The sequence below is a fragment of the Cyanistes caeruleus genome, chromosome 7, assembly GCF_971803275.1.
Source record: "Cyanistes caeruleus chromosome 7, bCyaCae1.hap1.1, whole genome shotgun sequence".
Taxonomy (NCBI): Eukaryota; Metazoa; Chordata; class Aves; order Passeriformes; family Paridae; genus Cyanistes; species Cyanistes caeruleus.
In genome coordinates this window covers 27,648,577-27,672,602 of record NC_141707.1, presented here as the reverse complement: position 1 = coordinate 27,672,602, position 24,026 = coordinate 27,648,577, and the positions used below count along the sequence as shown (strand labels likewise).

The 24,026-nt window shown below is 41.3% G+C and overlaps 2 long non-coding RNA genes across 2 annotated transcripts; one reads left to right on the top strand and one right to left on the bottom strand.

Moving 5' to 3' along the window:
• Positions 1 to 290: 290 nt before the first annotated feature.
• LOC111931801 (uncharacterized) lies at positions 291 to 2,325 on the top strand. Its single transcript, XR_002865747.2, has 3 exons — positions 291 to 402; positions 1,114 to 1,231; positions 2,094 to 2,325. It is a non-coding gene; the product is annotated as an uncharacterized LOC111931801 (long non-coding RNA).
• Positions 2,326 to 17,468: 15,143 nt separating this feature from the next.
• LOC111931800 (uncharacterized) lies at positions 17,469 to 21,814 on the bottom strand. Its single transcript, XR_002865746.2, has 2 exons — positions 21,603 to 21,814; positions 17,469 to 17,601 (listed from the first exon to the last, which is right to left on the bottom strand). It is a non-coding gene; the product is annotated as an uncharacterized LOC111931800 (long non-coding RNA).
• Between the last annotated feature and the right edge of the window lie 2,212 nt (positions 21,815 to 24,026).

The following is a 24,026-nucleotide window of genomic DNA, read 5'->3' as shown; positions in this document are numbered from 1 at the left end:
TGAAGTTACTACTTTCATTGTTACTTTTGTGCTTCATAGACTAGTACATCACAGGGGTTTTTTCATTCCTTCTTTTTTTTTCTTGGTGATGTTCTTTCATCTTATTTGATGGATCTTCCCCTAGTTGTTCCATTTCTTTTATCTCTTGAAACACAGCTCAGGGCTACATTGTTTTCTCCTGTTAAGGTGGTATCATGAACCTTCTTGCTGTAACATGGCATGACCTCACACTGACAGCTCCTGAGAACAAAGCCCTGCTCTAACTGTGAGCTCAGTCTCCAGGGCTCCATGCCAGCAGAGTTCAGTTAGCCTCACGAAGGACTTACACCTTTCTGGGGGGATGAGGGCACCGTGAGAAGCTGCTGAGAGGAAGAGACAGAGAATACCCTGAGCTGAAGTTGAGTATGTGTCACAGCACTCTTTAATTCCACTTTAAATATGGTCCCTGAGCTCAGTAAGGGCATTTACTGTTAGCTGGTATTGGAGGTATTGGTACCTTCAGGAGGAACAGTGATATAAGGACTAGAACAGAATAGAATAACAATATATTCACTGAAAGAGCAGAAAAAAAGTCACATTTGTCCAGGGACAGAGAATTAATCTGAAATAAAATATTTCAGAAGGAGGATGCTGAAATATTTCAGAAGAAAAAAACTATCATTAAAATAACAATAATACATATGTACACATATGTTACATATGTAAAATATTATAACCTTACCCATTAAGATGTAGAAAACCATTTACTCTGCCCTGGAAGACAGTTTTGGAGAATGCTAAAATAGCTGTGTGGCATAATAGAGCAGTGTTTGCAGTGTAGGCACTGTGCTGGGACATGTTTCCAAGCCCTGCCAGGCTGTGGCAGGGAAATGAGGTTGCAAATTGGCATTGCAAATGGCCAGGTCCAGCCTCCAGAGAGGAAAGAAATGGGAGCACTGAACTCCTTTAGACAGTTCCTATTTCCTTTGTAGAAAGTGTTATTGCTGAGTTTACTCCATACCCAGTCAAGATATCCTTCTGCTTTTCTTTTGCTTTCTTTGTCTGTCTTTGCTCTCTCAATGCAAAGATTGTTTTTCCCATGCACATAGATAAACTTTACATTTCTCTTGACAGGAAGGTCATAGGTATGGTAATCATTGATTCACCTCTACTGTGGAAGAAGCACCAAGGTTTTTGGCCAACAATGGGATCCTATGTGCCTACAGATAGAAATCCTTGAACTACAAAACAGGTACAACATGTTTGTTTGCTCCTTTTTTTACATGGTGAACAGAGGCACAGAAGAGTTAGAGTGAGAGCCATGAGGAGAAGATCCCACGGCCTGGGCAATATAAGGCAGCAGTGGGGATTCTTCCCTCTTCAAAATAAAAAAAATCAGCCCTCTGGATGGTCCTGAACCTTTCCTGTAGCAGCCAGTGGCCATCACTGCCAAAAGGTTCCTCGTGCTCCCTTGTAAAGCATCTTTTCAGTCATGCTTCTAGCTATTGAAAAGCAAAGCACTGGCTCTGCCTGCCAGGGAGGAGATGTCCCCACTTTGCCACAGACCCCTTTGGAAATGTCACAAATGTTTGGTTTCTGTATTAACTCCTTTAGGAAACAAGGACCTTCATCTACACGCCAACACCTTGCCCATTTTTGGGCACTCAAAAATTGAAGATCAAACAGAGACTATCTACATCTTAATCATAGTTTCAAATAGCCACCAGGTTTCCCCCAAAGGTGCCTGTGTTTCAGGGTATGGAAGACAAACATTTCATGAGCTTTACATTTCCAGTATATGCAAAGCCAAAAGTCAATGTACAGAAATTGAGTGGCAGAACCTTAAGAGGCTAATAGAAGACACTGCCCAATTCTTCCATCCCACACGTAAATGTGTCTACAGACACATTTCTTGACTTTTTACAGAAAAAAACTCATCTGCATCCCTAATTCAGAAATCCTATCTTTATTTCATTGACACTTCTCCATGTCCAGCAGCTGGCTGTGATGATGAAGACCCCCAGCAAAGTGCTTCTCTCCTTCCTGAGTTCAAATGGATCTCGAAGCAGTGTCTCCACTGCAGAGGCAAATACTCTCTTGGCTTGTTCTTCCAGGGACTGGAGAATCCTCAGGTGACAGAACACATGCCTTTACTGCAAATGATACCATTCAAGCTTTCTGCAGGGAGCCAAACTGGAGTGTAATGATTACATTGAAGAGTACCTCGGAGAAGGAGGATGGAGTAATGCAAGAGAAACTAAGACTGAAAGCAGAAACTGACATTTCATCTTGCATTATAGCCCATGGGACAGAAGGCACAAATACAGTAAATTACCTGTAAGAGTCTCTTCTTCCTAGAATGAATGACTTCAAAGGCCCTAGAAATACAATGAAATGAATGAAAGATTCTCCCTTTCTGTCTTTAGAGCACTGAGTAATAACTTACAGGCTTCCTTGTACAGCAATGCTTTAGTCAATATTTATACAACAATGCAGTAAAGGAGCTTCAAATTTGTTCCCTATTTGGTAATAAATAAAGATGGTATTCAGATTTCTAGTTGCCTTTAAAACTGTCCAATCTTCTATTTTTATGAGATTTCAGCCTGAATAATTTAGAAAGCTTGCCCCAAAAATTTACGGTCTCAAAAAATCCAGAGAGGAAATTTGAGAAGCAAAAGAAAATGTACATTTGTGTGATGTAACTAAATATGGCACATTCAGACACTTTATTAAGACAGGTCAAATTTCGGGGGCAAATCTTACTTCATGTCCCTGTTGCTGATTATGTGTAATAAATAAGAAGGTGTTTTGCCACAGTTGCTACTGTGGCAAAAGTTTCCAGTACTTCATTCTTTCTGAGAGCCTTGAATTCACCAGTTTCAAGAAAATCCCAATGTCTCTTCTGCTTGTCTTCTCAGTTCTCAGTTCGTGCTACAGCAGTGGGTTACATTTGGATATGATAGTCATAGCTGTGGGAACAGGAAAAGCACAGAGCTCCTTTATTTTACTGCAACAGTTTGCACCAGTTTCCTGTTCTTCAATTATGTAATATATTCATTCCTCCATGCTTCTAAATCATTGAGTTAATCTGCAATCTCAAGTGTTTGAACTTCTGGAATAACACAGATATCAATCTACTCTGAAAGGTGTCCTTAGCACCGTTTATATTATAATACAGTGTACTGTTTCCTTCATCATTAAAGGTTATCTAGAATTCACCTCAGGTCTTCCACCTCCTTGTTTTTCCCATGATATCTCAGTGAGTGAATCATGAGAAATTTCACAACACTTTTCCCCACTCCAAATCACTCATTAAATCTCATTGCATCCCTCAGAAGTGAATAAAACCAGTCACACCCCTACAAAAAGATTTCTTATGTTTCTATTCTTTGACAGAAACAGATAAATCCATTCTATTTCCCTTCTGAAACCTAAATTACACTTAAAACTAAGGGAAGGGATCAATAAAAGTCAGCAACTCAACTTGAAAAGGCTAAAGTAGGACAAACTTCAGACCAATCCTGCAGAGCTACCACATGCAGGACAGCCCAGGATCAGGGCACTGTAATCCAAATTAATCTTGATTTACAGAAGCTGGGTATTAGACCATGAAGCATCAGCCCATCCTATCACAACAGCATGGTTTTCCACCTCACCAGCTGTGCTGCTGACCTTCAGACCACGCACATCACCACATTAGCTGAGGAACTACATTATCAATCACGGCAATAATAATTGCAGTAGTCAGTGACACTCTCCCTGACTTTATTTAGATTCATTGCTGGTGGATTTGTGTGACCCAGGGTCTCCTTCCCCAATGAACATATCACTGCTGTTATCTTTCCTTTGTTCATTCATGAGTTTGATTAATGTACACATTTCTTTGAAAAATGCTTTAAAAAAAAAGACAGAAAAAGAAGATTTTTACCTTGCTCTGTTTAAGATAGTTAGTTCCTCTGGGCAGATAATAGACAATTATTAACCCAGCATGAGTTAACCTTTACCAAAGCAATGGGCAGGTATCAGCCTCCAGCAGGAAGCGGCTGCAGCAGCAGCCTCCTCTGTGCAGCTGGTCCTCGCCCTGCACCATAATGAACCGTCTGTCCAAACTGAGCATCTCTGGCTCCACATCTGAGATGCTCAGGTGCCATCTGGACTTCAGTGACAGCAGCCCAGAGAGGACTGATTTGTTAGTCAGTGTCCTCACACCTTTAAATCTTCCTCCATTTCTCCAAACTGGTAACTTCGGTTTCCTTCATTACTTCTCTAAGAACTACTGATTTTTAAAAACATGGTGTTTCCACCACCTCGACAGAGTGACAGTGACAGCAGAGAGAGGCAAGAAGAGATGGCAACAGTTTACAGCCTAAACCAAAGTGCATCAAACTCAACAAAAAACAACCCATGGTCTCCAGCAGCCCTGGCTCAGGCCTAAGAGGCAAAAAGGGCTCTGGTAGCCATAAGTTATTTTTAACTTCTCTTGTATGGTGTCCAACTGGACCTGCTGTGGTACCTCAAAAAAGCAGAACTTAGAACCCTCTACATCCATGGGAGAAATCACAGCACATCCATAATGAGGTTAAAGGCCACAGGTAGAAAATGGAGCCAGGATCTAAAATTGGAGTGTGTCAAGATGCATAAATCAGTCCCCCCTTCCACCACACACCACTTGGAGTTCATCTAAAACCAGAAGAAATAGGTTCTCTCTCAGCTCTGTTCCAGCATCTTGTCTGTAACGTTTGTGCTCCTGAGCCTCAATTTTCCTGCATAGTGAAGAGGATCTTAATCAGATGTTTCCCTGACTAGTTTCTTTAGGCTGGTAGCTCTTTAGGACCAAAGTTGGTTCTTACTTCTGAGTACAGAAAATAATTTTGCTTGGGGTCTATTCCTGATAAAGGCTTCTAGGTGCTTACTGTAGTTACATTTGATGAAGGGAAAATGTTGGATAATTTTTCTCAATCCCTACTTGTTGACTGTTAGTACAACGCAAGACACTTCCCAAAAAGAATACAAGGAAAATCATATAATTTTATAATCTAGGCCATCATTCCCCCAGGTTTGAATTCCCCTTTCTCATCTGTGCAAACTAAAATCCTCAGTCAGGTCTAGGTCATGGTGTACTGATGAGTGCCATGTTGTACAAGAAAGCTTCATCATCACATTCAATCAAGATGTAATTGCAGGACCCATTAAATTGCAGATAGCTCCTGCACTCTGCTTTCAAGATTGTAATGATACCTCTTGTTTTGCTTTTCTGCTCTCATTTTGGTAATGAATTAAGGCTTGTGGAAGTGTTCTACTTCACAGACAGATGATGAGGCAGAATGGAGACTCTGTAGTGCAAGGAGGCATCAGAAGTTTGGTAGCAATTTGGGGCTTTTTAATTATGAAAAAGGATTATAAATCAAATTTATTCCCTAAGAGAAACACTCTTCACTTGCTTGTTTATGGATCAGTTGCAGAAAACCCATCATGCCAACTTGAAATATTCTGAGAACAGGAAATAAGTAGAAGGACAGGTCAAGAGATGAAAGGAATGAGAAAAACTAGAGACAGTGAGTAACTCCACTGTTCATTGTTATCAGCAACTTGCAAGATCTGTGCTTGCTAATTTGTGATCCGTCTTGTTAAACTCTGAGCACGTAGCTCAATGACACTGTGTCCTAATTATGAGTCATCTCAAAGTTGTTTGACCTGTATGGTGCTTGTCAGAGTTTCTGAAAGTAGGAGGAATATTTGTAAAGGAAACAGGTCTCTTCTTGGTCTGTTTCTTTTTCAGCTGCAAGGGAGAAATCACAGTTTTAATTGTCTTAGCATGATTTGGTCAGGGATAGAGAAAAGATGCAAATGCATTTTGCATATGTCATTTTTGTGCAGTAAAATATCAGGATCAGCAGATTAGTATCTACCCTGACCCTGCCACACATTTCCCAGCTACTGGGGCACAACCTTCCCTTTCTTTTTCCTGCAGTAAGATTGTTAAATTTGAGGAAGCTATCTTGGGCAATAATTCCAGCCAGCAAATTACTTCCTTGAGGAAACTTAGAACCTGAAAATAAGAGTAGGCAACAAAATGGAAATTATGCTGTGGTTTTTCTGTGTTCTGGTATGTCTCCTCAGACTTCTTTATTTTTTTCTAATCATTATATTTTTCATCCAAATATTTAAAGAGCCTGGAGTTTTGGAGTGGCATATAGTAAAACAGAATAGATGGGTACTACTCTCTGTCTAAAACGCACTCAGCATTTCCACATCAAGGTGCTGTTAATTTTGTGCTCGCAGTGTCTTTGGCTCAGAGAAGTAGCTGTTTGCAGGAAATCTTGGAGAATAACATAGTGGCAGCACAAGTACAACACTGATATGCTGTGCCTTATTGTACAAATTCAGTCTGTTTCACCATCCCTAATAAATAAAGAAACAAGGAAATCCTAACTGTAATGCTCAAATTAATTCAGATTATAATGTAACATATATTAGCCAACAACCATATTTGCAGCTAAGTTACTTGACAGTTTCTGGCCCAAACTGTGAAAATTTCATGCTGAGGTTCCCTCACAATCCACTGATCACTTTAAACATAGACAGTAACAAGTAAACTGTGGTTTTGCCATGGCTGTCTAAAATACCCCACTTCTGTAATGCAGGCATCAGTGCTTGGAGCAAAGGGAACATCTCAGTCCCATCACCCATGGGGCCAATGGTCCTTCCCTCAAGACAAGCAAATATGGATCAGTCAGGGATTTAGTGGCTTTGGGTTTGTAGGTTTCAGGGCTTTTGGAAATAGAATTGTTTAGAGAGCAAATCTAGCTAAAAAGTCTGTTCAAAGGGTTCAAATGTGGGACCTTAAATGGGAGGGTTCCACTACCCCAGGGTGATGGGATGAGTCTCGTGCTGAGCCTCTGTCCTGCCAGATACCTCCTGGTGGCAGAGGAGAAGGGGTCACACAGACAGAGCTGAGGACTGTGGGAAGCTTTGCTCATGGCACTCAGCAGATGTGCACATTCTGTCAGCCCCCACCCCGCCCAAAAAGGCTGTGCCTTGGTATTTCAAGTCAGGAGATTTCTCAGCATTTTCTATAAAAGAATAAATATTTTCATCTGTAAAAACAATGGGGTCAAACTTCTTACTGACAATATGGTGACCACTGTGATTTCTGCAGGCTGACAAATTGCACTGAGCTTTTGAAACTGGTAATTAACCATTTATTACTGGAACACAGAAACAAAGAGGAAGACCAATTTGAATCTTAACTAGGTTCATTGTCTCAGCATTAAACACAATTACAACTGCTTTACTGGACACCTTCAATTTTCACCATCATTAAATAGATACGTATTTCAACCACTTATTGACTACAGTCTACAATGAGATCTTAAAGAAAAGAGTAATCCAGAGCTAGAACTGTTTCCCTAGAGACCAAATTCACCTATCTAGGCTGAGGCAGCCACACAGTCCCAAGACAAAACAGAATCAACTGGAGACAATTAGTCCCTTCTCCATTTAGAATGCAGGATGCAATGCCTTGTTGGGGCTGCTCAGCTCCCCGCTTCTCCACAGTTAGATTTGACCATTAAGTGTACTTCTGATGTCTTTGCCATAATGTGGATCCTGCTACATCAGTGGCACATTAGAGTGGGAAATCTAGGAATTACAAGGATCACAGACTTTCTCTAAAAGTTTAAGGGATTCAAAAGATTATGATCACTCCCTGGGACAGCAGTGGCAGGGCAACGTCATGACCTTCCCCACTTCAGGCACACATGTGCCATGCCAGAGGATCAGATGCCAAATCTCAAGCTCCAGAGAGCCAGAGTTGATGCAGAGCTGCATGGATGAATGCTGGTGAGCCACACCTGGGCAGTGAGGGTGTAAGCCTCCTGACTGCTGTCTGAGACCACACATCAGAAAAACACTGAAGAGTAGAGCCAGCACCTGATATAATCCTCTGCAGTCACTAGAATCATAATCATTGAAATAATATGTAAAATAATATTATTCTCTTACTTTGGCAAAATACTCACAAACTTACTGGTAGTTAGGGCATATGTGTCCATCTCTGTATCTGCTTAACTTTGAACACAAGCTTTAAATGCATTTAAGATTCTGGAGCATATACTTTAAATATGTGATAAAATATTTTGCTAAAGCCATAAAACAACATAAAATTAACACATACAGAAAAAGTAAGTGCAGTGGAGCAAATAATAACAATTACAGTAAAAAATTCCATTCGTTATTACCATGCTGAACTGAAACATTTTGTGATAGCTGTAACACAGAACCCAGGGGACTTCATGGCATCCTACAGCAGAACTTCCGAGTGACCTCAGAAGAACCTGTTGTGCTCACGTCCTCCCACTTTTTGGAGAACAGAGTTTCTCTTACAAAGCTGAGCCAAAATACAGGGACCTCAATTCTAGCCATGGCTTTGAAGCTGCTCCACTGGAAAACTTGGGTAAGTTCCTTATTGAGTTCTGCATCAGTTTGCACATCTGTGAAATACTGAACACCTTTACAAAGCTTTTTTGGTATATATGAATTCTATAATGAGCATGGCTGATCACCTCTCCATTTCTCCACTGTGCATTGGAGGTCAATGGAGAGACATCTAAATTTGTCCCATGACCAAAATAACTGCACTAATTAAGAGGCTGATTGGATGAAGCTAATTGCCACCAAAAAGTCACAAGGCAGGTCTTCTTCAGCACAATGACACCCTTGTGCAGGTCTACTGCTTTCAAACAGCCCCATGGCAAACAGTTCTTTTGTGGTGCCCCATGTTCATGCACCCCATGACAGCCTTTCCAGTGACCCATTTCCATGGGCCCTCAGTCCACAAACCCTTTTCTTAATAAATCAGCACTGCAGTTATTTCTTCATCTATTTTGAAACTGAGGTCTAATAAACTTTAATTGCTTTTGTCCTCCCATTAAATTCATCAGCAGAAGACTCTCAAGGGTAGAAATACAGGCCCCAGGTGCCTCACACAGACCTTTTGTCTGCATAGGAGATTAATTCAGGTCAGATCCTAATTTCCCAAACAGCTTGTTGTGCTGAGATCCAAGACTGCGGGTTAAGCCCATCAGTATGTACTTCCAGGAGACAGTTTACGCTCCTGTTGCCTTTTTGATAGGAGGACTGACAATTTCACAGATTCTTTCACTTGCATCTGTCTCATCCTCTTTTTCCTTATTACCCCCTGCAGAGAAGTAAATTAATTTGAGGCACTGAGGGTCTTCACTGGTCAAATGCACTTAAACTACCGGAGCAGGCTCAGCAGTTGACAAGTTTGTGTTGCTACAAACTCGACTTGTGACACCTGCCCAGCAGGAGAGCCATTGGTCTTCAGCAGTGAGATTGACCTTGGAAAGTCCAGGCTGGCCTCCCACTGTGTGAAATACAGCAGAGATGCCGGGGATCCTGCCACACAAGTAAACAAAGGGCAGGTTCAATTCAGTGTGTGTGATTTCGGCAGCACCCCTCAGAAAGAGCCTTGCTAAGCCTGGAGTGCAGTTCCTGAAAAATCCACAGGAAAAAAACAAAGGGCTTTTTCCACTTCCCAGTATATGTGCAAATCAACTGATGCTAAAAACATTGCTATCAATTATTATGATTAAGGAAAAGAACAAAACTTTTTGGAAAAGCAGCTCTTTGAGGTCAAAAATCAGCCCAGTCCATTGTACTCTATATTAATGACCCGGCTGAAGGAGTAGTTGTGCTGCTTATTGAATTTGCAGTGATATTGGGCTGGAAGGGGCTGCCAGCACTCTGGAGGAATGGATCACTGTCAAAATTCTCATGCAATTACTGGAGAAATAGAGGCAGAAAAATAACTTAAAAACAATGAAAATATCTGGGTTTCTGTTGGAGCAATCACAATTGGATATGCAAGCTAGGTTGGATCACAAAACTAAATTCAATAATGTCATACAGAAAAAAAATTAACCTTATTCTGAGGTAAAAATATAAGGGGGAGATCACAGGAAAGACAAAAAACAGAAGAGTAATTTCTTCTTTCTGGTATGAAAGCAAAGGGTGGTGCATCATGTCCAGTCTGGAGCATCTTTAAAACAAAATGTGAACTGAGTGAAAAAAATGGGAAATAACATAAGAGCAATCAGTGGACTTGAAAACATGAGCTGTGAGGTAAATCTGAAAGAGTTTTCTCAGTCGAGTGAAGAGACACACAACAATCTTCAAATAAATCAAAGTTGTGTAGAAAGCAGAAGATTGTTGTCTTAAATTGCGTCATGCATGATTTCTGGGCTCAATTCAATAACAAACATAGGTGCTTGAAGCCATTTCAAACGTTTCAGGGCATGTGATACATTTCTAGGAGGCTGCAAACTTGACACAGATACTACAGCAGACCAAGCCTTTCTGGATATGTATCTGGGGATGGGCTGGCAAGATGAGCAGCCTTTGAGCACAGCAACAATTGCCTGGCTTCCCAAAGCCTCTGCCAGCCAGAGGAAACATCCCTAAATTAGTTGGTATTCTTCCCCTCTCTTACCTACAGGTACGTAGGGTTTACTGGGAAACAAGTGAAGCCTGTGCCCCTAAAGCCTGCAGGTGGATCATCAGGCATGGCCACCCAACCATGGACTCCAGAATGCTGAGAGCATCCCCAGCATCCAAACTGTTGCTGTTGCATGTGGACTGATGGGGATGAAATGCCTTCAGCAGCCCTTGTTCATTACTAGGCATTAACAGAGATGCAAGATGTGACTCTGTGGTGCAAGAATTTCCCCCACAGCTGATACAGAATGGTTTGGGTTGGAAGGGAATTTAAAGATCATCTCATCCCAACCCCCTTGCCATGGGCAGGGATCTTCCACTAGGCCAGGTTTCCCAGGGCCCCATCCCAACCTGGCTTTGAACCCTGCCAGGGATGGTGACTAAGCCCAGCTGAGAGGAGGGGCTGCAGTGCCATGTGGACTGGTGTGAGGGGAACACTACAAATGTGTTCCTTACTCATTGGATGGCTGCAGTCTGAGGATGAGAAATCAATATATAAAAAAGGAGAATTAGATAGGACTGTTAAGGACAGCTGCTGCTTATAGGGAGCAGAAGTGCCAACCAACCCTAAAATTTCCATTTCCTGTCCCAACATTTCTTTAGTTTTTTGTGTTAACTCTCTTTCTTCCTCCTCCATTCTAACCTACAAGAGGAACAAGATGATTTGAATACAACTTTAAAAGAATATTTTCCTTGAGCTGGACAAAAAAGGAAAACCCATTCTGCTTTTAGAGAAAGAAATAATCCACTTTAAGTGGCCTTAGTTCAAAACTAAGCTTTGCTCATGATGTTATAGGAATACATTTCTTTCTCTGCATTCTCATAATTCAGGCCAAAACCTTGATGAGGAAAGGCAAAAAGGAAGAATTTCTTTGAACCTCGGAGGCATGCCAACACCTCTCGATTAACACGGGCTTTTGTGGTCTGTGAAGCTCTTGAGAGGTAATTGGTCAAAGCCCATGAGGAGTTTCTGGCAAGCAGTGATGGCTGGGGAGGCTGTTGGTGGCTCAACAGGTGGGGCAGCCTCAGCAGGAAACACCAGGGAGGGGTAGAAAGATGTCATGAAGAGACTGTTCAACATATGGTTACAGACAACAGTTGCTGATGGTTAAAAAAACTGTTAAAAACCCAACCTTCCTTATACCTCTCAAGACAGCAACAGACTTCATTTAAAAGCAGTAATAGGCTGTCTCCTTTCCTTCTCACTGCCAGGAGCCTCATGCTGTGTGTGGTTCCTGGAGCTGGGTTTGGCACCCCAAAACACCCTGCTTGCTGAGCCATGCCTGCCTCCTCTTGTGGGGATGCCTCCAGTCTCAGGTAGATGGAAAGCCCTGAGGGGAAAAAGGGGTTGAAACAGAGGCAGAAATTCGATGTTGTGCAGCCCCTTGGAGGCTGCCTGTGGGCAACAATAAGCCTTGTGATGGACCCTGCAAAGAGCTTTACTTGTTGCAGAAACAGCAAACATTTCTCGAGGCTCACAAAATATCAGAATAAAAGGCCCTTCCATCAGGTTGCAAAGTCAGCATGTCCACCACTATTCATGCAAAAAGGTGGCTTAATTTTTCCTCTGTTTCTTCACTATCTAATTGGTGCATAAAACCCTCCAGCAATTCTGTTTTAAGGTATTATTTAATAACTCTGGCATGAAATGCTGAGAGGAAAAGTGCCTAGATTAGCTGAAGTAGCATGTGAGACTGAAAAGGCATCTAGATCTTCTGTATATTTAATGTTTCAATCAGAAATACAGTCTCCATGCTACATTTTAAAGATAGAGAAGCTCTAATCTTTGCAATGTGGCCTGGAGTTCACAGTACCAAAAAAAAAAAAAAAAAATAGTTGGGAAGACTATCATAACCACTTAATTAGATGCTAGATCAGCCACTGTAGCAGAGCAGGATTTATTTGGGAGATAAATGGGTTTTCAGGTTTCTGTCTTGCAGTTTTATGATTCTCATCATGAGATAAAACAAGTAAAATAACTCAGAGTAAAATATCAAATAGGTTTTGCACAATGGGTGGTTTCCCCTCCTCTTACCATTTTCACTTGTCTCTACCCACTCTCCTGTTTAGTGGAAGCTCAGCACTTTTCAAAACTTTTCAACTCTGATATCAAAACTAAAAATTCATCACAGAAATATTTGTGTAATAAAAATCTCTAGCAAGTTTTAATGTTTCTGGTATGAGTGGTAGGTCTCAGAGTATACTGAGGAAATATTTGTGCCTCATGAACTGCCTTCCTTTAAACTGTAGGAAGTACAAGAGGAAAGCTGGAATGGAGACCATAGCACCTGAATTTTCCACCTGTCATTGTTATGAGGTAGCAAGAGGTGGGTGTGCTGTTAGTGATTGCCCCAGAGCCATGACCACCCCCTGCACTTTGCATGTCTGAGCTGACATCTGATGCAGCAGCCCTTCATCCATCACAGCTAGAGCCAGAGCAAGGCTGTGATCCAGGTGCACTTCCCACCTGATTAGCCTCATGTGAGATGTCACCTGCTATGCCCATGGTGTGAATGTCATCCTTTAAAGGCAAGTACAGAAAGACCAGCCTGTCCTGTAAATTATCCTGCAGCCTTTCTGCCTCCCTGAATACTTTGGTTGCTGCACTCTATTTTTCCCTGCATGCTGCAACTGCTCTGCTCCCCTCAGATGCTGCAGCTGCATCAGTAAGTCCTGCAATCTTTCTGGGCTGGGCTCATTTCTGCACGGTACCCCTTGCAATGACCTTGAAAAGCAGCAAGGTAGTCATGCTGCAGTGAAATGTTATGTGCCACCCACCTAGGAAACAAAGCAGTCTGATTGCCTCCTGAAGGCAGCCTTGATGTAGATGCAGAAGGAAGAGAAGGCCTCACCTTCCAAATATTTCCATTGTCAGCACACAAACTTAAGATAAACCAAGAGGAGTACACAGATCTATTTCAGCATTATGTGATTGGAGGATTTGAAGCAAGTGAAAGAATCATATGGAATAATAACATTTCAGTGCAACATAGAATGTCAGTATTTAGCTTTGGTAACTAAATGGGTCAAGTCAATGTCTTGGCTTTATCTTTAAACTAAGAGCTTTCTTTCAAGTCCATTCCCTAAACTGCTATTTCAAGTGTAAATACACAAGTTGCTTTCCTTTTTTCTTCCCTTTTTCTGTTTTAACTCAAGATATCTGTAACACTTTTTTGTGATGTTAGGACGGGTTTTTTTTCCCAATCTCACCATGTTTCTGAATAACCCAATGTGCTTAAGAACAGTTGACATAGCAAATGGAACAACAATGAACCAAAAATGTACTTTGTCCCATGTCCTGCCTCCTTACCTCAGATCAAACGCAGATCTCTACAGAAGAGGATATGTATCAACACTCCAAGGGTTCCATCCTCCACCAATGTGCAGCTGGAGGGTTCCAAATGTTTTGTATTGCATACTTTGCAGTGGAGAAGAGTGTCATTATTGGCATTTTTCTTTCATTGGAAATGCTTTCCAATGCTGTCCTTTGCACAAACCACATTTTTTCTTCATTTATTATTTGCTGTAATCTTCACTTGAAAAGGAAAATAAGTTTCCTAAAGAATATTTTGGCCAGAGCTAACAAAAAATTGAAAAATCTCAAATGAGATTTCACAGATCTGATGAGTATTTTCTTCACTCATAGACTTGAGGGTCTCTCATACATTTACTCAGCACAAGCTCCTATATCTTTCAGTATCCTTGGTACTTCAGACTGAGAAATAGAGCTAGAAACATCTTTACCTTCTTCTAATCTGCAACTGCTGTCTCGGATGTTAATCCAAGACACCTGGTTGTCCTGGCTTCACAGTCATTATTTTTATCAACACTCTCACAATTTTCTAAGCCTATCTTTTCAAAATGCTCAAGAAATTACTTGCTGGCAAGATATGGTTAAGCAGGGACAGTGCTGGTAATTTAGGAAGTCTGTACTTCTCAGTGTAACAGCTAAATTTGGACCTCAAATAATTAAGAAATTACAGAACCCTCTAAAATGCACAGAATTCTTCAAGCTCCCATCAGCTTGTTCTCAGCTGGAAGAAACTCTGTTTCTAGCAGAAATCTCCTTTTCTACATAATTTTTTAACTTTCAGATTTGTAAGACTGCATTTGTGACGGATCCCTGACTGCACAGGTTGAAGCAGCAGTTAAAGAATCACTTTGTTTCGCTCTGGACTCTGGGGTGTATTTTGGAGCAGGCTGGGGTAGATGAACAACTTTGATGAACACAAGGATGCTGTAAGCCCGTGTCAGCAGGTACGAGCACAGGCAGAAAATGACAGCCATTAATACAGCACTGGCTGTTAAACTCTAAATGAGCCTGAATGCTGTTCTTTGAAATGAATCTATTTCCTTTTTCCCCAAAGTGTAAAAGGTCCCTGTGCCTAAAGAAAAGGAGGGACGCTGACACTGTCAGAAGACGGCTGTTATTTGTAGGGAAGGCTTTTGCCTCATCTTCCCTTTCCATTAATCAAGCCATTTTTATGGAGAGGTCAGGAAAGGCTAGTGATCCAGCTTCTTCACTGCAGGGAGACAGCAGTTCTTGATGGAAAAAAAGCACATTGTGTTGTCTGAAAGAATTTGTGGGTTTGTAATTTTTTGCCTTATCATTGTTTGTAATTTACAAAAGGCCAAAGCATTTCAGTGGCTTTTTTTGCACAGTGAGTTTCTGTATTACACTTCAAAGTAAACTGGCTTTTCCAAATTTCTCTTAATAAAAATCTTCAAAGTAAGTCTAAAGAAAAGAAGATCAAATACCAAAATATCTTTCAGAATAGTATGATTTTTTTTTTTTTTCTGGAAGAGATTTAGTTTTAAATCCTGTTAAAATTGAAATAGAGTCTCATGTATGTTTTACGAGATGGAAGGCAATGTTGCTTCTTCCTCCTGGCTACCAGTTCAGAAATTTACACAGCTCCAAAATAATGCTATTTGGCCTCTTTCCCCTGGAAACTTTTGAAAGGACACTGTAACTCTGAACATGTGTTCACACTACCATGAGAGCAGAGGGGGACCTTTTTTGGAAGTGATTTTATCTCTTCAGTGTCTTTGATGCCTGCCTGGGAAGCACACAGCCACGCACAAAATACTGTAGTGATGCCTGGTAGTGTTCAGGACCAACTACAAGAATTGTATTGTCATGGCACCACAAGTGACTGGTGGATGTTGTGCATTCACACAAATGAAATTGTGACATGGATTATCTAAAGGGCCCCTCACAACTGAGATGTTTGGCTTCATAATTCTGCACGTGAATCTCCTTTTCTTTTTCCTTTCTCCTGCAGGTGTGCCTGACAAAAATGAACACAAAAATAAATTCCCAAGAGACAAGAATACAGCATCCTCTCCGTGTCTGCTAAAGATGAGCATATGGTTTTGCTCTGCACCTTGAAATCTGCTTCACACTCTCAGCCTGACTCCACAGACCCTAACTCACTTTGTGAAGGGTTCTATAAACTCAAAGTTGTTTCTTTATTGCTGGAGAAGTAGTGAAGTTGAGACAAAAAAAAAGCCAGAGAATTTGAAGGTAAGGCAAACACACTGTTCATTTAGAGCCAGCTGCTGCTGAGATGAAGGGTGGGTGCTTTGGTGTGCAGTTGTTGCCTTGCTCCCTCTGCATCCCACATTTATCACTTCTCCTGCCAGCAGGTCTCTGTGTCACTGCAAAGCTCCCTCCTCCCTCAGCCCCTGTATGTTTTATTTGCTGTTGTAAGCACCAGGTTTCCAAAGTGCAATCTTTAGGAAGGGGCCCTTCTTCCCACACACATCTTTTCTACTGTTAAAAACATACAGGTGTTCCCCACAGCCATTTTGAAATTCCTTTCTCACACACAAGAAAGATGAGGAAGTACTCATTTTTTTTCTTGGCTTTGCCACAAATCAGTGGAAGTGGTTATTGCTGCCTGACAGGGCAATTGAATGAAGATGTTTTTCAAAAGTGGCACTATAAAGGACATTGACCATTGATATAAACTACTCCTTAATAGCTTTCTCTGGTTCCTTTATCAAGACTGTGCCAAACAGCAAAGATCTCACATTACAACCAAAAATCAGCAAGGGGGATAATGTTCTATTTCAATTCTCCTGGTAAACACAACTAAAGAGAGAAGAGTGATAGAATAATGAGGTTTGGAATCTAAGTGATTTTTAAGATAGGACCTGTGGTAATAAACTAGCTCAGATACAAAATTAAAGAGCAGTGATACTGGGAATCATTCTTATGTTGAAGGACTGCACAAATTCAGCAGACACACTTAGACCTGTAAATAACTTACTGGCAAACTGCTGTGAAGGTGGCTTTCTTAGAGGGCCATGATTGGTTTTGCTATAATAAAGATAATTAAAAAGGCTATGGTATGATGACCTGAGACAGGTCTACCTGCTAGGGATGATTATAGCCTATTTCATGTAGGAAAGCAGGGTTTATGACTCCTACTATCAGTCTGAAGGCCCAGTCTCTGGGTGTCACCCTGACAATAAATTCTGAAAACATCACTTGACTTCAGCCAAATTGGACAGAGGAGCAGAGCTCTCAAATACACACCTTTCATATTCCATGAAAACCTGCACCATCAAAAGAGAAGAACCTGTGTTCTTCACCTATGAAAACTCAGCAGGATGAACATGTCCTTTCCTAATCACCAGCAAGCTCAGCCACAAGTCACAAAGCTGTGCAAATAAGGTTTCATTCATGGTGCTGCTGTCAGCAATATTTGTTTATCTAAACAAGCATGTGTGATGAGACATTCTGTAGGAGTCTTGGGGGCTGGGTGACATTCATGAGCAATCAGCTTCTCAATGAAGCTGGAATGTTTGGGCCTATGATTAAGGTGTAAAATCAAGGAACAGAAAGTGGAATTTCATCAACATGTCAGTGTGCGTGCTCAGGGGGCAAGACAGGCACTTCATTTTCACCTCTATATTCTGTCTCCATACTCAGAAAATGGACACAGTCATTCAAGCAGAAAGAAGAATTTGCAATAAATGATGTATTTGACTTTGTTCCCTCTGACTTACAAAAAGGGAGACCACAGTTTTCACTTTGGTGCAGCGTGTATCCTCCAGGATACCTCCTTTGGTCACCCTGTCACCTTCCAACAGTTCCTACAAGAGGGAGAAAAATGAACAAAATGTTTCACCCGGAATGATTTGAGCAATTAAAGTCAAGTTTGTCTATCTATTATAAGGCTCATGCTCAACCACTAATACTCCATAGACAGAAGGAGGTAACTCTGAACCCCAAAATACCTTGTTCAAAGAGGAGTTTCTATTTGTGTCTCAAATAAACCTGTTTAAAGATTATTTCACAGATTGCCATAAGCAACTTAATTAAATTTCGGTTAATAATCAAAAGTAGTCACTTTGATAGAGATGTCAATAATTATTTAATTAATTTCACATTAATATTACATGCTGATTAAATGCCTAACACCATCTCTTGATTTACCATGTTAACAAGCAATAAGTGAATAATCAGGTTAGTTATGAAACTTCAGGCCCATCTAACATTCTGAACATGCAGTCTTGCTTTCTCTTTACCAAATCAACTCTGGGATCACACCATCCAGTGATCACACGTCATCAATGTAATTATGCTGAAACAGAAAGTTACCTTTTGACCTTATATTCAGCTATTTAAGATATATTTTTGGAATTTAAAGGATACATCTTCATTTATGCTTTTTATGCATCAATAATATTTTTATCTGCTTCTGCAGTGTATTAGACAATATGGGTTCTCAAAATCACCTATAAAAAAGGAGCCTGATTTATTTACTCTGTTAACTGATGCTTTGGCCAGCCTGGTTCTTTTTGTTTCTGTTGAGCAGCTGAAGGGGCAGAGGCTTGTTTGCTCCACACCTTGACTTTCAGCACTACAGCCCCACTCCTTTTTTTGTTAACCAGTGCCACAGCTGTGTTGATTTCTGCTGAATTCCTGGAAAAGTTTCCTCCTGCAAGCAGAAGACTCTACCTGCCAGTGGAAAGGAGCTATGGCATAAGAAAACACCTCTACAAATCAAATTGTTGACTAATCCCAGTGCACCAGGCAGTACAAATGCTGGCTGCTCCAGAGCAGGGAGAAAGCCTAAATTTTAATGGTAATGAAGGTGGGCAGAGAAGAATAAATACTGTCAGAGACTGCTAATTATGAAAAGAGATGGATGGCTGCTGTAAATCAGTGTGCTGTGGGGAGAGAGTCTTGAGACAGATTAAGTTATTATTCATACTGGGGCTGTTCAAATAAATCAATGGAAATTCCATCAGCAGCAGGTTCCATTTTTGTTTCGCTTCTTGATTTATGGGTTATGCCTTTGGTCTTTTTATCAGAATCCCCTTCTGCTTTATTCCTAACAGGTATGTATAATCTAATCTGAAGCCACCAGACACCTTCTTGTGCAAAAAGATTTTCATAAACAGCCTAGTAACAGGAGAATTCACAGGCCAAGATGCTTTTTATGTTTCAAATCCTTCAAAGTACTTTATGGCACTGCTCTTTACTTACATTCCTCACCAGAAAAACACGAGGATTAAAATAGTAATTTATTCCATGTTGTTTAGCCTAGTCTTCTAATGAAACAGTATCAATGTAGTCACTACATTGGCTGTGCTACTTGGCCCTTCCACAGCAGATTGTTTATATTTTTTCACCAGTTTCAAGCAAATTTAGAGAAGGATAAAGATCCTAGGGACACTGAGTTCCTAATGGGATGAAAATAGGCAATTGGGCAGAAGTTCCCACATGTCCTTTTGAGGAAAGTACAGCGTCTCTAGCACAGGTACATTATGAACAGTGTGAAATCTAAGTGGAAAACAACCAAGGACACAGCTCCTGAGCTCTGACATTTGTAAATTTGCTTGCTTGCTTATTTAGATGACAATTTCTCTGTAATGGTGCTAATCTTTCTGGGTTGATGTTCAGGATCTTGTGTGCCACAAGAGTCCCTATGCATTGCCAAAGGTGAATCAATAAATGGCCCAGGGCATGTGACCAGGAAAGCCAAACACATTGCACCTCATCTTTAACCTCTGCTTCAATTTATTATTATGTAACCCTATTTACCCCACCAGGAATGTGTCAGGGTCTAAATATAGATACCACTCTGAAGTCTCAGTGGGTAGTTACGTCTGCCAGCATCTCTAACAATGGCCCAGATTCAGGGGACAAAAACATGGGCTGTAATCAACAGATGAATGCCCAGGCAGTGGCTGGAGAGCACAACAGCACATGGAAAGGAGAGGCATTTCAAGGATGAGGTGAACTGTTTGAGAGAGGGCAACCAGCCACCTTTAGTGAATGGACAGGCTTAAGCTGGCAGTAATAGGGCACAAACTCCCTTGAATAACAAGAGCAAGTTCATGGGCTGGGCAATGACTCCAAGCAATGAGAGGGACAGCTCACATCTCTAGAGACCTGGATTATCAGGCACCTGCCTGATAAATGTGTACTTAAATGGGTTGAATTTTACCTGTTCACAACAGTTTAAAATCACCTCTGACTACACTGTAGGAACAATGATGCAGACAATAGTAAAACTGGATGGAAAACATTTATCTTTTCCTGTCTCTTACTTTATTGACAGAGCCATTCATACTATTCAAAGAACCTGTCATATCATGTGTGCTGCTGCTAAGTGCCCACTTGCTTTGCATTTGTAAAAAATTGTTTTCAAAATTTTGGCAGCCTGGCATAGTGTGTTTAGATGTCCTGATCCCAGCAGATCCTGATCCCAGCAGAGTGTTTGCAAATCCAGTAATTGCATATCATTACCTCCTTTTGTTGCTGATGCTGCTGCCTGTGCCTTCATTTACCTGTGGCTCTGGACCACTCACTGTTAGAGAGGGCTATCTTTAATGCTCTTCTCTCCAATGGTTTGTTTGAAGCAACACACATACATCTTAGAGTCTTGCAAGCAAAGCAGCATGCCACAGAGCTTAATTAAAGAGGAAATAAAAAAAAAGGAGTCTTTCCCCAGCGAGCTGGGGGAGTTGCATACTGCTGAAGCTGATGGGACGAGATTGATTGTCTGATGTTACCACACAGAAAACAGGAGCATATGACAGAGGTGAGAGAGCTGTATTTCATTAGGGAGAGCACCATTGAAAAGGACATTCACTCATAATCTACTCAAGTTTTGGGGTTTTTTTATTATTATTTCAGTATCCAGCAGTGTTTTAAGGCAATTCCCATCCTACCTCCCGCTGTAAGCTTGGAAGTAAAAGAAGCCAGCTTTATACATCAAAGCTACACTAATGGCCCCTTTTCTCTCCCATGAACCATTAGCATGGGATCAGCAATACTGACAGGTCATGGCTGTGCTATTTCCATCAAACATCAGACCTGTGCTGGAAATGATGGCAGTATCTCATCCAATTAGTCTAGAAAAGGCACTGGGATATGTATTCCAGGTGATTACTTCTGACAGCCAGGTCCACCATTTCCCATTTTCTAGAGGTGCCTACTCCGGGATTAGTAGTCACTGTTTCAGAGCCTTCAGGACTCTCTTTGCTCTCTTTAAAGGCACAAAGCAGCTTCCTGTGGGATTTTTATGGTTGTTCAAGACAGTTTGCAATCAGCCAATGACAATAGAGGCAAGTCTGTGGGAGTTTTTCTTTCTCTCCAAAGCAGCAAAGCACTTCATAAGCACATCATTTTTGCTGAACAGAATGGCATCATGCATCTCCAATAAATCATTCCTATACCTGCTGGAGCCTGTGCTGTTAAGCCAGAGGCTGCACACCCAAGGAGTGTTGCCTGTACAAGCCAGTTGTGCCAGAGGATTGGTCCCTGTGCCCACATCAAGAGGCAGCTCTCAGCAGAGATCCCTGTGGACATTATCTGGGATCATTCACAATGATATTCTTGAAAGGGGACTCTCTCTTTTGCAAGCTTCCTTATGCCAACATCAGCTTTTTGGGATGTCATCCCCAAGAGTGTGAGGCTGTGCTCTATTTTCTTTGCTGCTCAGCCATGTGGAAGGGACAGTGAGAGTTAGGTTTAGGTGATCCAGCTGGTGAACCTAAAAGGAGCCTGGGACCTCTGGATGTGATCCAAGGACAATTGCACTGCCATGTGGAGGGGCTCTGCCTTCCTATGTGGTACTTACCTGAGAAGCTCCATACTCCTCTGTCTCTGCAGCAATGTTATGGGATTGAGGCCACACAGGCTGTGCAGATCAGGGCTTTTCCTGCAAGGACACCTCACTGCAAGGACACCCCATTACCAGGATGCACAAAATGGGCTGGCAGCCTAAACCCCAGCTGAGCTCAGGCTGTCTCCAAGAGAGGTTTGGAGGCACAGCAACCCAGTTCCTGCCGCACTGTGCACTCAAAGCTAAAGAGAACTTTGGTGACTGGACTTCTGTGACGCCACAAGCACCAGCGAAAAGGCTGTACCCGAGGAGATGATAGTATTTCACAGCAGCCTTTAAGGTGTAGTTGTATGTAACTCACTCTTCTTCCTAGGAGGAAGAACAGGTTGTGCCTCAAGGTGGGTGGCTAATCATTTTCCTTAGATGACAGTAAGTTTGCTGACCAGAACATGCACAGAAATACTCAGATGGGTCCTCTGCTCTGCCAGAAATGCCATTCTCTCTGTTCAGGGTTGCCTTCCTGCTCTGCCTACCCAAATCCACACCTTAATGGTGCATAAATTGGAGTTAAGTCTTTCTCTTGACATGAGGCACCAAAGGGAAGATCTCTCCCTCTCCTTGCTATGCCTTACAGGGATGTTTTCTCATACTCATGTGTTACCCACACAAGCCAGATAATTATGCAGAAACTTCACCTCCAGCCCACTGTGGCCTTGTGGATTAATAGTCCATGTGGTTTTTTCTCATGTTTCTTTCAGCTAATCAAGAATCTCCAGTTTTGTATCATTTCACAAATATAAGCCCTATCCCTGGGATCATTTCAGCTGCATAATAATGACCTGTAAGTGCCATTTCCAATATTCAGTTGACCTTCAAGGTAAATTGTGTTTTGCATTTGTCATACACACTTTCATAGAAACTTAATCCACTGTCTAACATAAATGATCATTTCCAAAGAACATAATGGTTCTGAGTGCAGACAATAACTGGCTGCAATTTGCTTCATGAGCAGTTTTATTTACATCAACAGCATAAGAGCTAAATTGAAAGATCTGCTCTTTGACTGTGGCTGTATTTGTGCTAATGCCAAAAGTATGTTCAACTTCAAGAAATCAATTCACCTTTGATTTAGCCCTCTGTATTATTAACACAAGAATAATACAGAATATAGATTTCCTGCCCAAATGAAATTAATGAATGTCCATCTTCATGCCAAGGCAAGCACCACCCAAATTATTGAGAAATGGCCCCCTCAGAAGCGCTGTGGTTGGGGTTCACACAGATGGAGCCAGCTCAAGATAATGCCAAAATACACTAATTTTTAGAAAATATTCTTCTTTAAATACTCTCTTTCTCCTCCCCCCCCCCCCCCCCCCTTCAAATCAAAAGGATAAATCATGGGCTGTTGCACAGAGATTAAGGGAGAAAGTTGGTCATTCTATTTGCACAAAATTACTGCATGGGAAACCCCAGGTACTCCTAGTCCCAAAGAGCCTGCAAATTACATAGGAAATGCACAGCATGTAGATAGGAAATCATCATAAAAGCTTTGCAGATTATCCAAGAAGAAGGAAGAGCACAATGTCCATTTTATGAGTGACAAGTGGAAGCCAAGAAAGGCTAAATGAGTTTTCCACAGTCTTTAGATAAGTATGTCATAAAGCATTCTAGCTGCTAATCTGATATATTACAAGGAGTCCTTTGCTGTGAGTCAGAAGCCAGTAATGGTGGAGATGTTGAATTTAGGAGCCATTCCAGTATATTCCCACTGAAAATTTGGTAGAGATGAGGGAATCATGTAGCAACTTACATTTAGATTTTGCTGTGCTGAAAGTCTATGAAGAAATAAGTCCAGACAAAGTCAGTCTAAATGAGACATGACAATTTGCTAGCTGACACCATTGCTAGCAAAGCACTAAAGAAATAATAAGCGCCTCCAGGTCAGAAAAAACCAGCTTTCATTGTGAAGGCTAAGAAATGGAGAGGAAGGCTGTCTCAAGTGCTCTAGCAGCCCCTTGGACTGGCACCAGGAAGACTTAAGACTTTGCAAGTACTCTTTGACCTCCGTCAAGGGGAGTGATTGAGAGCTGGTGGCAGCGGTGTGAAGGTGACATGCAGCACAAAGGAAAGCAAGAGAGGGAGCTCTGTGCAGCAGTGATATTTGCACATACAGTCATGGGCTGATGTACAGCCTTACTTACTGATGCCTCTTGTGTTCTGGAAAAGAACAGTAGAAATAACTGTTACTAAAAATAAATATACCTTAATTCAATATTGGCCTAATAAAAAAGTATAGGAAAAATATGTTATTGAGTTTCTTTTTCTTTTTTCTCCAGAAAGTATATAAATAGTCATAAAAATGTCAGCAGAAGAGAGGGAGGTGAGGGAATAAAAATAAAGCATCTGGTGATCACAGGAAGTTTATAACCGGAACTCCAA